This window comes from Echinops telfairi, unplaced genomic scaffold, assembly GCF_000313985.2.
Source record: "Echinops telfairi isolate 266 unplaced genomic scaffold, ASM31398v2 ScPeMD7_7469;HRSCAF=8507_1, whole genome shotgun sequence".
NCBI classification, from domain to species: domain Eukaryota; kingdom Metazoa; phylum Chordata; class Mammalia; order Afrosoricida; family Tenrecidae; genus Echinops; species Echinops telfairi.
This window is the reverse complement of record NW_022111373.1, coordinates 48,257,897-48,267,837: the sequence shown is the minus strand read 5'-3', so window position 1 is coordinate 48,267,837 and position 9,941 is coordinate 48,257,897. Positions and strand designations below refer to the sequence as shown.

The window sequence follows — 9,941 nt, the reverse complement described above, 5'->3', positions numbered from 1 at the left end:
GCAGAGGACATTTATCCGGCCCGCCAGGTGTTTTTGCCCGTTTTGTTTTTTTACTTCAAAATAAGATATGTGCGGTAGGGTCGGAGCACTCAGAGCTGTCGGTTTGTGAGAGCGGGACGGGAACCTGGTGGCACTATTTATGTCTTTCTGCAGCTTCTCCGGGGGCGAGGTTTTCCAGAATCACTTTGAACCCGCTGTCTATGTGTGTGCCAAGCGCGGCTACGAGCTGTTCTGCAGAGGCTCCAAGTACAAGCACACGCGCTGTGGCCAGCCTTCACAGAGACCATTCACAGTGACAGCGTGGAGCGTGGCCAAGTGGACGCCTGAGGGCAATCAGCCTGATGCCTTTAAGGTGTCCTGTGGTAAATGCGGCCACGGGCTTGGCCACCAGTTCCTCAACAATGGCCCCAAGCAGGGGGGTGGGGGGGGCAGTCCCGCTTCTGAATATTCAGGAGCTCCCTTAAGTCAACAAATCTGCCCCCCAGGGGAAGTAAGCGGGCAGCCCAACCCCAAGCAGCCACAGGCATTGGTCACCCCCCTTTAGAACCACAGCCTACTGACCTTCAGGCAGGGAGGGCTGGATGGGGGGGCAGTGTTTCCTGACGACCCTACCCCCTGTGCCAGGACGGGGCTGAGGGCTGGTTCATCTTGGCCTCCGAGGCTCGAGGCTGGGACTCTGGTCTTAGGGTGTCTGTGTCTTTAAAGACAAAACACTGGTGGCTTCTCTCCTCAGCCTGGCGGCCTCTCCCTACCTGTCTGGTCTCACCCCTATGAGCCCCAATTCCCAAAGGGGCTCCAGGCCTCATCAGGGCCTGTGCTCACCCCCTAAGTTGTGAGAGCAGATGCAACCACTACAAGGCCATGTCGCAGTGGGCGGCTCCAGCCTGGTCACTGCATGAGTCGCTCTGGTCAGATCCTCGCAGGCTCACCAGGGCACAGATGGTCTGTGACCTGCTGGGGCATGCAGGCCCATGGCACAACCCCTAAGTCCCAGGTCTCCATCTGTGTGGGTGAGCAGTTACTAATCCATGGTCTTCCTACCAGTCCCTGGTGGGGCCTGGGAGGTTTGTCCCACAGTCTGTACCTGCCAAGCCTGCCCCGGGAGAGTACGTCCAGAGCTCCTGGTGGCGACCTCACCCTCTCCTCCCACCTCACCCTCTCCAACTTTCTGATCAGCTGGAAACTAATAAAGCAAGGAGACCCAGCAGGCCCCTGTGTCCATGACTGGGTCTTGTCTCCACCCTTAAAGAAAAAAAAGTGCAGTGTGCATAGGAATTTGTTCATAGTTTTTTTTTTAAACTATAGTCCGGCCCTACAACAGTCTGAGGGACAGTGAACAGGCCCCCTGTTTAAAACGTTTGAGGACCCCTGGTTTAAGCACTTGGGTAGCTACTCAAAAGTTTGATGGATGAAAGCCACCAACAGCTAGACATGAGAAAGATGTGCTTGCCATATTCCTTAAACGTGTCAGCCTTGGAAATCTTTTATTTTAATGAGACTATTATACAAATTCTGTTGGTTTTCAGCAGAAGTCACACACTGTTTGGTTGTCTTGTTTTTCCATATATGAAATCTAATATAGGTAAATATGCAGAGACAGTAACAGGATTAATAATTACCAAGAGACATGGTAGATCCTCATTTGTGCCCATTCCAAAGATAGATGACCCAACAGAATGCTCAAACTATAGTATGACATCATTGATACCAAGCACAAGTAAAATCTTGCTTAAATCATCTAACAACGGCTGCAGCAGTAATCACAGGGAACTGCCAGAGTTTCGGGGCAAATTCAGAAGAGGAAACGGATTAAGAAATTTCACTGCAGGTGTCAGATGGATCTTGGCTCAAAGCAGAGAATTCCAAAATGATGTTTACTTGTCTTTATAATAAACTGTGGATAACATTGAGAAGAATGGGAAATCCAGAACACTTCACTGTTCTCATTTGGAACTTGTAAGGGAACATTGCATGGTTTAAAACTACGAAAGGTGTGAGTCAGGGTTATAGCCTCTCACCATGCTTGCTCAATCTCTATGATGAAAAATCGTCAGAGAAGCTGAATTTATATGAAGAATGTGGCGTCAAGATTGAAGGAAACTTTTTAGCAATTTTCAGTATGCAGATGATGTAAATTTTCCTTGCTGAAAGTGGAGGAATTGAGATGCTTGCTGATGAAGATCAAGGATTGTAGCTTTCAGTATGGATTATAACTCAATATAAGGAAACCCAAATCCTCAACTGGACCAATAGGTAACATCATGATAAATGGAGAAAACACTGAAATTAAGGATTTTGTCTTGCTTGGATCCACAATCAATGCTCACGGAAGCAGCAGTCAAGAGATCAAAAGATGTGTTGCATCAGGCCAACAATGTGCTGCAGAGTATTGAAAGGGTGTTACACACACCTTGAGGACTAAGGTGTACCTGACCCAAGCCACAATATTTGCAATTGCTCCCATATGCATGCGAAAGTTGGACACTAAAGAAGAACAGATGCATTTGGATTGCAGTGCTGTAAAGAATATTGAATGTACCAAGGATGGCTAAAAGGACAAACCAAATTTATCCCAGAAAAAGTATGGCAGAGGGCTCCTTAGAGGCAAGGATGCTGAGACTTCATCTTAACATATTTTGGACATGTTGCCAGAAGGGGCCAGTCCTCAGAAGACATCTTTTATTTTCATGAGAGGCAGTGACAAAGAGGAAAGCGGCCAATGAGATGGACTGATAACATCGGCTCCATTGATGGGCTCAGGCATAGGAACAATTGATGATGGCACAGAACTGTGCAGTTTCATTTTGTTGTGCACAGGACTGCTGCGGGTTGAAATCAATTCAATGGCACCTAACACCACTACCACCACACAGGGTTTTACGATAAAGTTAGGACAGAGAAGTTATAAGATAAATCTAAACTGTCTTATTATGCCAAAAAGAAACTATTGGTACTTTTTTTTAAGGGGTGTGTGTGTGTGTGTGTGTGTGTGCGCGCGCGCGCGCACACACGCTGGGGGTGGGAAAGAGCAATGTCAAAAGGACAAAGAGAAAATAAGGATATAGGAGTCAGCTTCAAAGGGCTTCCAAATTTGATTTGAACATGAAAATAAAGAGTAAAGGTTATTCATTAAATAACAAAAGAAACCACAAGCCTGTGATGCTGAATAGGAAAGGGTTCTTCATAAGATGACCTAACATCTAAAAGTCTGGGTAGCTTTGGAGCTGTTTTGATAAATGTAAACTGGTTAGCACTGGTAAAAAATGATCACTTTGCACATTTCACATCGATTAACACAGAAGAATTATCAATGGTCACAGAATCTAGGGGGGAAGAGTTTGATGATCAAAGCATTTAGCTGAATGGTTTTATGTCTCTCCTCACAAACTGCTTATTAATGATAATGAGAAACTATAGCAGAGAACCCACACAACTGTTGACCAAATTGAACTTAACCAATAGACATTATATGAGCCTCTAGATCAGGGGTCCTCAACTTTTTAAACAGGGGGCCAGTTCACTGTCCCTCAGCCCCGTTGGAGGACCGGATTACAGTTTAAAAAAAAACTATGAACAAATTCCTATGCACACTGCACATATCTTATTTTGAAGTAAAAAAATTAAAGGGGCAAAAACACCTGGCGGGCCGGATAAATGCCCTCGGCGGGCCGCATGTGGCCTGCAGGCCGTGGTTTGTGGGCCTGCTCTAGATGCAATACCTTTGAGAAAGATGCATCATCATATAACACAGTATTCACCTGCGAGAGCAGGTGCATTGTCGTGGTGGCAAAACCAGTCCCCAGTCTGCCACAAATCAGGCCTTTTTGGTTGCAGTTACACAATCCTCTCAGAACCTCTAAATAAGCAGTTCTCAACCTGTGGGCCACAACCCCTTTAGGGGTCTGAATGACCCTTTCACAGGGGTTGCCCAATTCATGGCAGTAGCAAATTTACAGTTATGAAGTAACAAAGAAAATAATTTTATGGTTGGGGGGGTCACCACATGAGGAACTGTATTAAAGGGCGGTGGCATTAGGAAGGTTGAGAACCACTGCTCTAAATAGAAAGCATGATTAACAGTCTCACCTAGTGAAACAAACTATCCTCCTCACATCAAAAATACAAATGAGTATTGTGTCTTGATCTTTGAACTGCACTTAACAAACTTTGGGGGAGCGAGGTGACAATGGTGCTTTCGGGGTCATAAGAATAGCACCACGTCTCACCAGTAATGAACTTGGCAAAAAAACGTCTGGGTAGCTTTGGAGCTGTTCTTTCAAAGCACGGCATGTTTCCACTCTTTTTCTTGGTCAGTCAGAACCCAAGGCACAAACTTCAATCACTGCAACTCTTCTCATTCCAAAATCTCCCCTTACAATTCGCTGAACTGAGCTCCAAGACAGTCCAGATAGCTTCCCATCTCTGCAATGGTCTGCCGTAGGTCTTCGGGCACAAGTGCATGAATATTGTCATAATTTTCATCCATTTGGACATTTTATCCATCTAGTTGATAAGACGTCCAGAACCAGGTTTGTCATCCATTGACATGAATTTCACCTTGCTTGAAACTAGAAAACCACTCATACACTTCCATAGTGCTGTCCTTGTCAGCTGTGTTCGGCATCCCAAGTTTCTACCGCGTTTTTCCCAAGCAGGAAACAAAATTTCACGGCCACACGCTGTTCTCTTAAATTGGCCAACAAAAAAAAAAACAAGGTTCACAAAAAAATTCACTTTGACCAGAGAGAACCTTCCCAAGCAACGCCACTGGGTGCACTAACTCAGAACAAGTTACTACTAGATGCTTACCTCGTGAGAAAAATGCATGCTCTGAAAGCTCTGCCCCGTGGAGCTTCTCCCCAACCCCCACCAAAAGGCGGGGGGTGGGGGGTGGGGGTGGGGGGGTGACGGACGGACCACCCTCATATTCCTGAGTCCCTGCAATGTAGAGTTGACATCCTGCTCCAAAACAAATGTTTGGCCACTGAAAAGACTTGATTTACTTTTAAAAAGTCATAATTTTCTCACACAATAGATTCACAGTAAATTCTAATAAAATCAACAGTCACTGGCTATTTACTGGTGGGCCCCATCACAGAAGTGACAAATTGTGTGAGGAAGCCTAAATCATGGTTGATTTTAAAGCTTCATTATAATAGTTGTCCTTTGCTTTAAGATAAAATGACTAAACGTTGACCATAAATGCTTATTTCAAGCTACTCTCTAGTCCCCATTCTGAATATTATAGCCACATTGCTTTCCTTCATCTCTTGAATTTGTCATGTTCTTTCCCATGTCAGAGCCTTCGCATAAGCAGTTCTCTCGACCTAAGAAGCTTGTTAATTTCTGACCCAACCTCTCATCTAGAACTTCTGTTATACTCCTTCATTTCTAAGTTTTTCCTAGCCGTTTTAATGCTTCTTACCAACACAGAATACTGCACATTTCCTTCATACTACTTAGTATACTTTGGAATATCATGCCACAATATAATCAAACTCTCTATCATTATCATTGTATGCAACAGGATCATTTATAAAATGGAGACTTTATAAAATTCAAAACAGTAGCTACATTCATTAAGAGCAAATTTAAATTTTAAAAAGCAAACTTAAATTTTAAAAGCACTTAATCATTAAGCAGTATCTGAAATACAATACGTTCTTAGCATAAACTAATGCCAATGTGGGTATTTCACTTTAACAACTGTACTCCTAATCTCTAGCATGGAACTTAATCACATGTGCTCTGTAAATGCATTAGTAAACCAATAGTTAATATTGGTTAATAAGTAATAAAGTTACTTCTCTGCCTTCATTCAAAAGCACAGCAAGGTCTAAGTCTTCCACAAATATTTTCCTCCTTGCTCTCTCTAACTCTATTTTTTACTTGTTATTTTGTTTTTCCTTCTTTACATTCAGCTAATTCTAAACTATCTTTGGGAAATAATCAGAAGGTATTTTCGAAGAATCAGAACACCTGGAAACACTGGTTCCACTTTCCACATGGCCAGAATTGTCATCTGTACTTAAGTAGCAGCACTGGTTCCTTTAGACGAGAGAGTACAAGTCAGCCGTTTCCTCTTCCGCCTGATTCACTCATTTATGTTATCAGTTTAGCTTGGCTTCGTGAAGTTTTCTCCTTCTAAAATTATATAGCTCTTTTTCAAGTTAGAAAAGTATTTCCAAACTGCATTCCACTTATGCTTAACAACGAAATTTTCTTACAGGTTCAAGTAAACTTTTCCTAAACCTTTCTGGCAAGAAAAACAACCTTTCAGAACACCAGCTTTAAGGATTTCATTCATTCCCACAATAGCCAAGTTCTTCGTTCAAAAACACCAGCCTCTTGTCCTGATGTCTCATAACCAAACCACTGCACCGCCATCAAACTGATTCTGACTCCAAGTCTTTACCAGAGCAGCTGGTGGGTCTGAATCATCAAACTTGTGGTTAGCAGCGTATGGCCTAACCCACAGCACCAAAGGATGGCCTATATCCCTCTGTAAATAGCCCCTTGTACTGCCATCGTTGTTCAGAGCTTATTGCACTCCTTTGCTCTGAACTGGCTCAGAGTTGTCTTTTTCCTGTCAATCATGCTATTACTGTTTTTCCTTTTGCTCTAGTAGCTTGTGGTTCAGGGAGAAAAGTAAAAAGCAGGAGTGGGGATCCAGGTTAGCGCAAGCCAGCATGACAGAAAAGCAACACTTCCTTCACTATATCACATACTTCACTCCAATCAGGGCTTGGGAACACACTAACTATATTAAGATCTATACTGTGTGCATAAAAACAATGAGTTCTCAAGTAAATAATGATAGATTATTCTGTATTAGAGAGAAAAGGTCTTAGGGTACAATTTCCTTTTCTATCACATAAATTGGGAACTAGTCTACCACAGAATCTAAAGAAATACACACAAAAAGGAATGACCAATAAGAGAAAGTGGTCCTGTTAAACCTTGGAATAGAATGGGATTGTCAAGTAGGTAATTGGAGGGGGTGGGTGGGGAGTGCTGCTCCTAAAATCATTCGTTTGGGACCTTTATTTTTGTTATTATTTTATAGACTATATTATCCCCTGGAAAATAGTGTCTGGAAAGTTTTGTTGGCAGGGGATTCATGAAAAACTGGTGGAACAAAGGCAATGGTTTTCAAACATTTTGAACCAGGATCTATATTCACATAAGGAATTTTTCATCATACATAGTAAAAGGTTTGATGAAGTAATAGTCTGCACGAGGAATACTATACTTTGTATTCTATTTTACATGGTTTTTCATTTAAACAATAAACAACCAAAATTAACAACTGATCATGATTTGCTACTGGTTTGTAAACCACTGCTTTAATTATCATTAACCACAGCTAGTTATTTAGAAAATGAAAAGGATTCAAATAGGTGGATAACTAAGATCAGACCTAATGCCCATAAAATTGGACTGTATTTAAATTTGTTATTCATGCCACAATAATATCCCTTTACTACAAATGGTAAAATACTATGGAAAGCTTGAGAAAACCTGAAAAAAACTTTCTGTATGATGATTCAAAAAACCAGCAGTGACTCCCCAATAGTTCCATTCCAAGACAACTGTTTTCATAGTATTCTTAAAAAAATCAGAAGTCCATTACTTAAAATTTCTAAACAAAAATGATAAAACTGCCAACAAAACATACCCTACCATTTACCTATGGCTATGAAACCAATTGAGATTCCTAGTGGCCTACTGGGCTTCCAAGGTTGTATATTTTTATGGAAGCTAGCTGACTCATTTTTCTACCTCTGAATAGCTAAGTGGGTTCAAACCACTGATCGTTGTTTGGGTTAGCAGCCAAAACTTGAACCCACTGAATCACCAGGTTTCCATCTGCAATGTGACTAATTTTAATGATTATTTGGACTGAGTCATGTTAAATCTGAGACAAAGTTAGTAAATTCAAAATACTCTCCAACAAGTATTTAGTTAGTGGTACAGTGGTTAAGCATGTGGCCTGCTAAATGAAAGGTCAGCAGTCGTGGGATTTAGTGAGTTTCAAACGTGTGCATATAGAGCCTTATTTCCCATCTGGTCATTCCTTGAATGCTGTCAAATCAATTCAGACTCACAGGTTAGGATAGAATTAACTGCCTCACAGGGTTTCCATGTCTGTAAACTTTATGAGGGCAAGATTACCACCATTATTCTCCTGCTGAGTGGCTGGTAGATTCAAAGTACTGACCTTAAGCTAGCAATTCAGCACTTAACTACTGCACCACCAAGGCTCCTGACTAAGCAATAATTTTATTAACAACTGTCTATGGCAAAGAGCCCCCAATAAAACGATCTTTTAAAATAACTGTCTATGAAATCACTGACAGTATAAATGACACGATAAAAATCCCAACCTACATTTATAGTTTTAAGAATTAGACAAGGCTCACTTGGTTTTGGGGCCATTAATATTCCTTATTATATATACAAACTTAAGAATTATGTGATAGAGACACTTAAAAATAATCTAATAGGAAAAATGTAGTAAGGCAGAAATCATACATTAAACTAAATTGGCCATGAGATGTAAATTGAAGTTCTTTGTTAGATACATAAGAATTCATTATATCTTCCCTCTTTTCATATAAAAATTAAGTTGCTCAAAGTATTATTTAAGTTAGCACAACATAAACATCTACACTTAAACATCATCTATTTTTGAAAATATTGAAAGTATTTGTTGCACATAAGAACCTATTTATTGTGAATAATTCCGAAAAAGTAAAATAACCAACATAGTTTATATTAGAAGGATTCCAAAAGTTTGTAGGGAAATTTCTTTTAATTTTATTTGTCCATGATGTCTCTGAAGCCCCTTCATATGCAGGCTGTAATTCTCCAAGTTATGAACATTGACTAATAACAAATCTTATTAGCCCTTTCAAGCTAGGGCTTCGAACCAGCTCTGTTATGACTTTGGAGTGGAACTGACCTAAATGTTTACGTTTGGTGATCTTCATGATAACCATAATGGAAAAGATTACAGTTGATGCCCTGGTGTGGGAGTTCAGAAGAGGCAAGGTGAGCCCTTTCAGGAGCCTGATGAGACTGGGTTATTGGCAGGTCTATGAAATTGCACACACATTTGAAAGAGCAGTGGGATACCATCTTTGAGTTCGGCAGCACTATTTGGAAACCTAGTTTTAATGTTAGGTAAATCTGTCCTGACTTAGAACATGCAACAGATTCATTACAAGTGCCTTCATCGGTCTGGGGCGATGGCCCCAGTCCCAACTACTAAGTGGACGCCTGCCCCTCCCCCCAGAAGAATTTATTTCAAAGGACTGCACTGAATCTGCAGCTCCGGAGAGGGACATATCTTATCGGAGCACAGAGGAGCAGATGAAGGGGGAGGAGAGACTGGAGCACATGCTGGCCCACCAGACCTTGAGGACTATGACCCCAATTAGAGCAGCCAGTCCACAGAGAGGACCACATGGCCAGCCCCACTATGAGACATGACACCCCTCACTGACCCACGGCCCTGCGGGGCCACATCGAGGCAAAGCACTGGGGGAGTGCAGTGGAACGGCAAGGGAATGGAGCAGTAAGATCCCCAGGGAATGCTCAAGGTGGACTTTGGGGCCAAGGCATGGTGCCCCAACAGACTGGACTGGAAAACACTCCTAAAGGCCAACGATCCTTGAACTAACTACAAGCTTTTCTCTCTTGTTGTGTTTTAATTTGTTCTGTCAGTGGTTTCTTTTTGTTTTGTTGTACATTGTTGCTTGGTTTTGCTCTGTCTTGTCTTAGTGCATGTTATTATCTCCGCAGGTCTGTCTAAATAAGATAGGCTGCATGAACAATTCGGAGGAGGAAACAACAGGACCAACAGTTTCGAGGGGACATGGGAGAGGGGGAGGTGGGGGGAAAGGAAGTGGTGTTAACAAACCCAGGGACAAGGGAAC

At 42.0% G+C, this 9,941-nt stretch overlaps 1 protein-coding gene and 1 pseudogene across 1 annotated transcript in view; one reads left to right on the top strand and one right to left on the bottom strand.

Moving 5' to 3' along the window:
• Positions 1 to 9,941, bottom strand: part of CHD1 (chromodomain helicase DNA binding protein 1) — an 83,999-nt gene that overhangs the window by 56,574 nt on the left and 17,484 nt on the right. The gene's annotated exons all lie outside the window — the stretch shown is intronic.
• Positions 140 to 9,941, top strand: part of LOC105978966 — a 14,780-nt pseudogene continuing 4,978 nt past the window's right edge.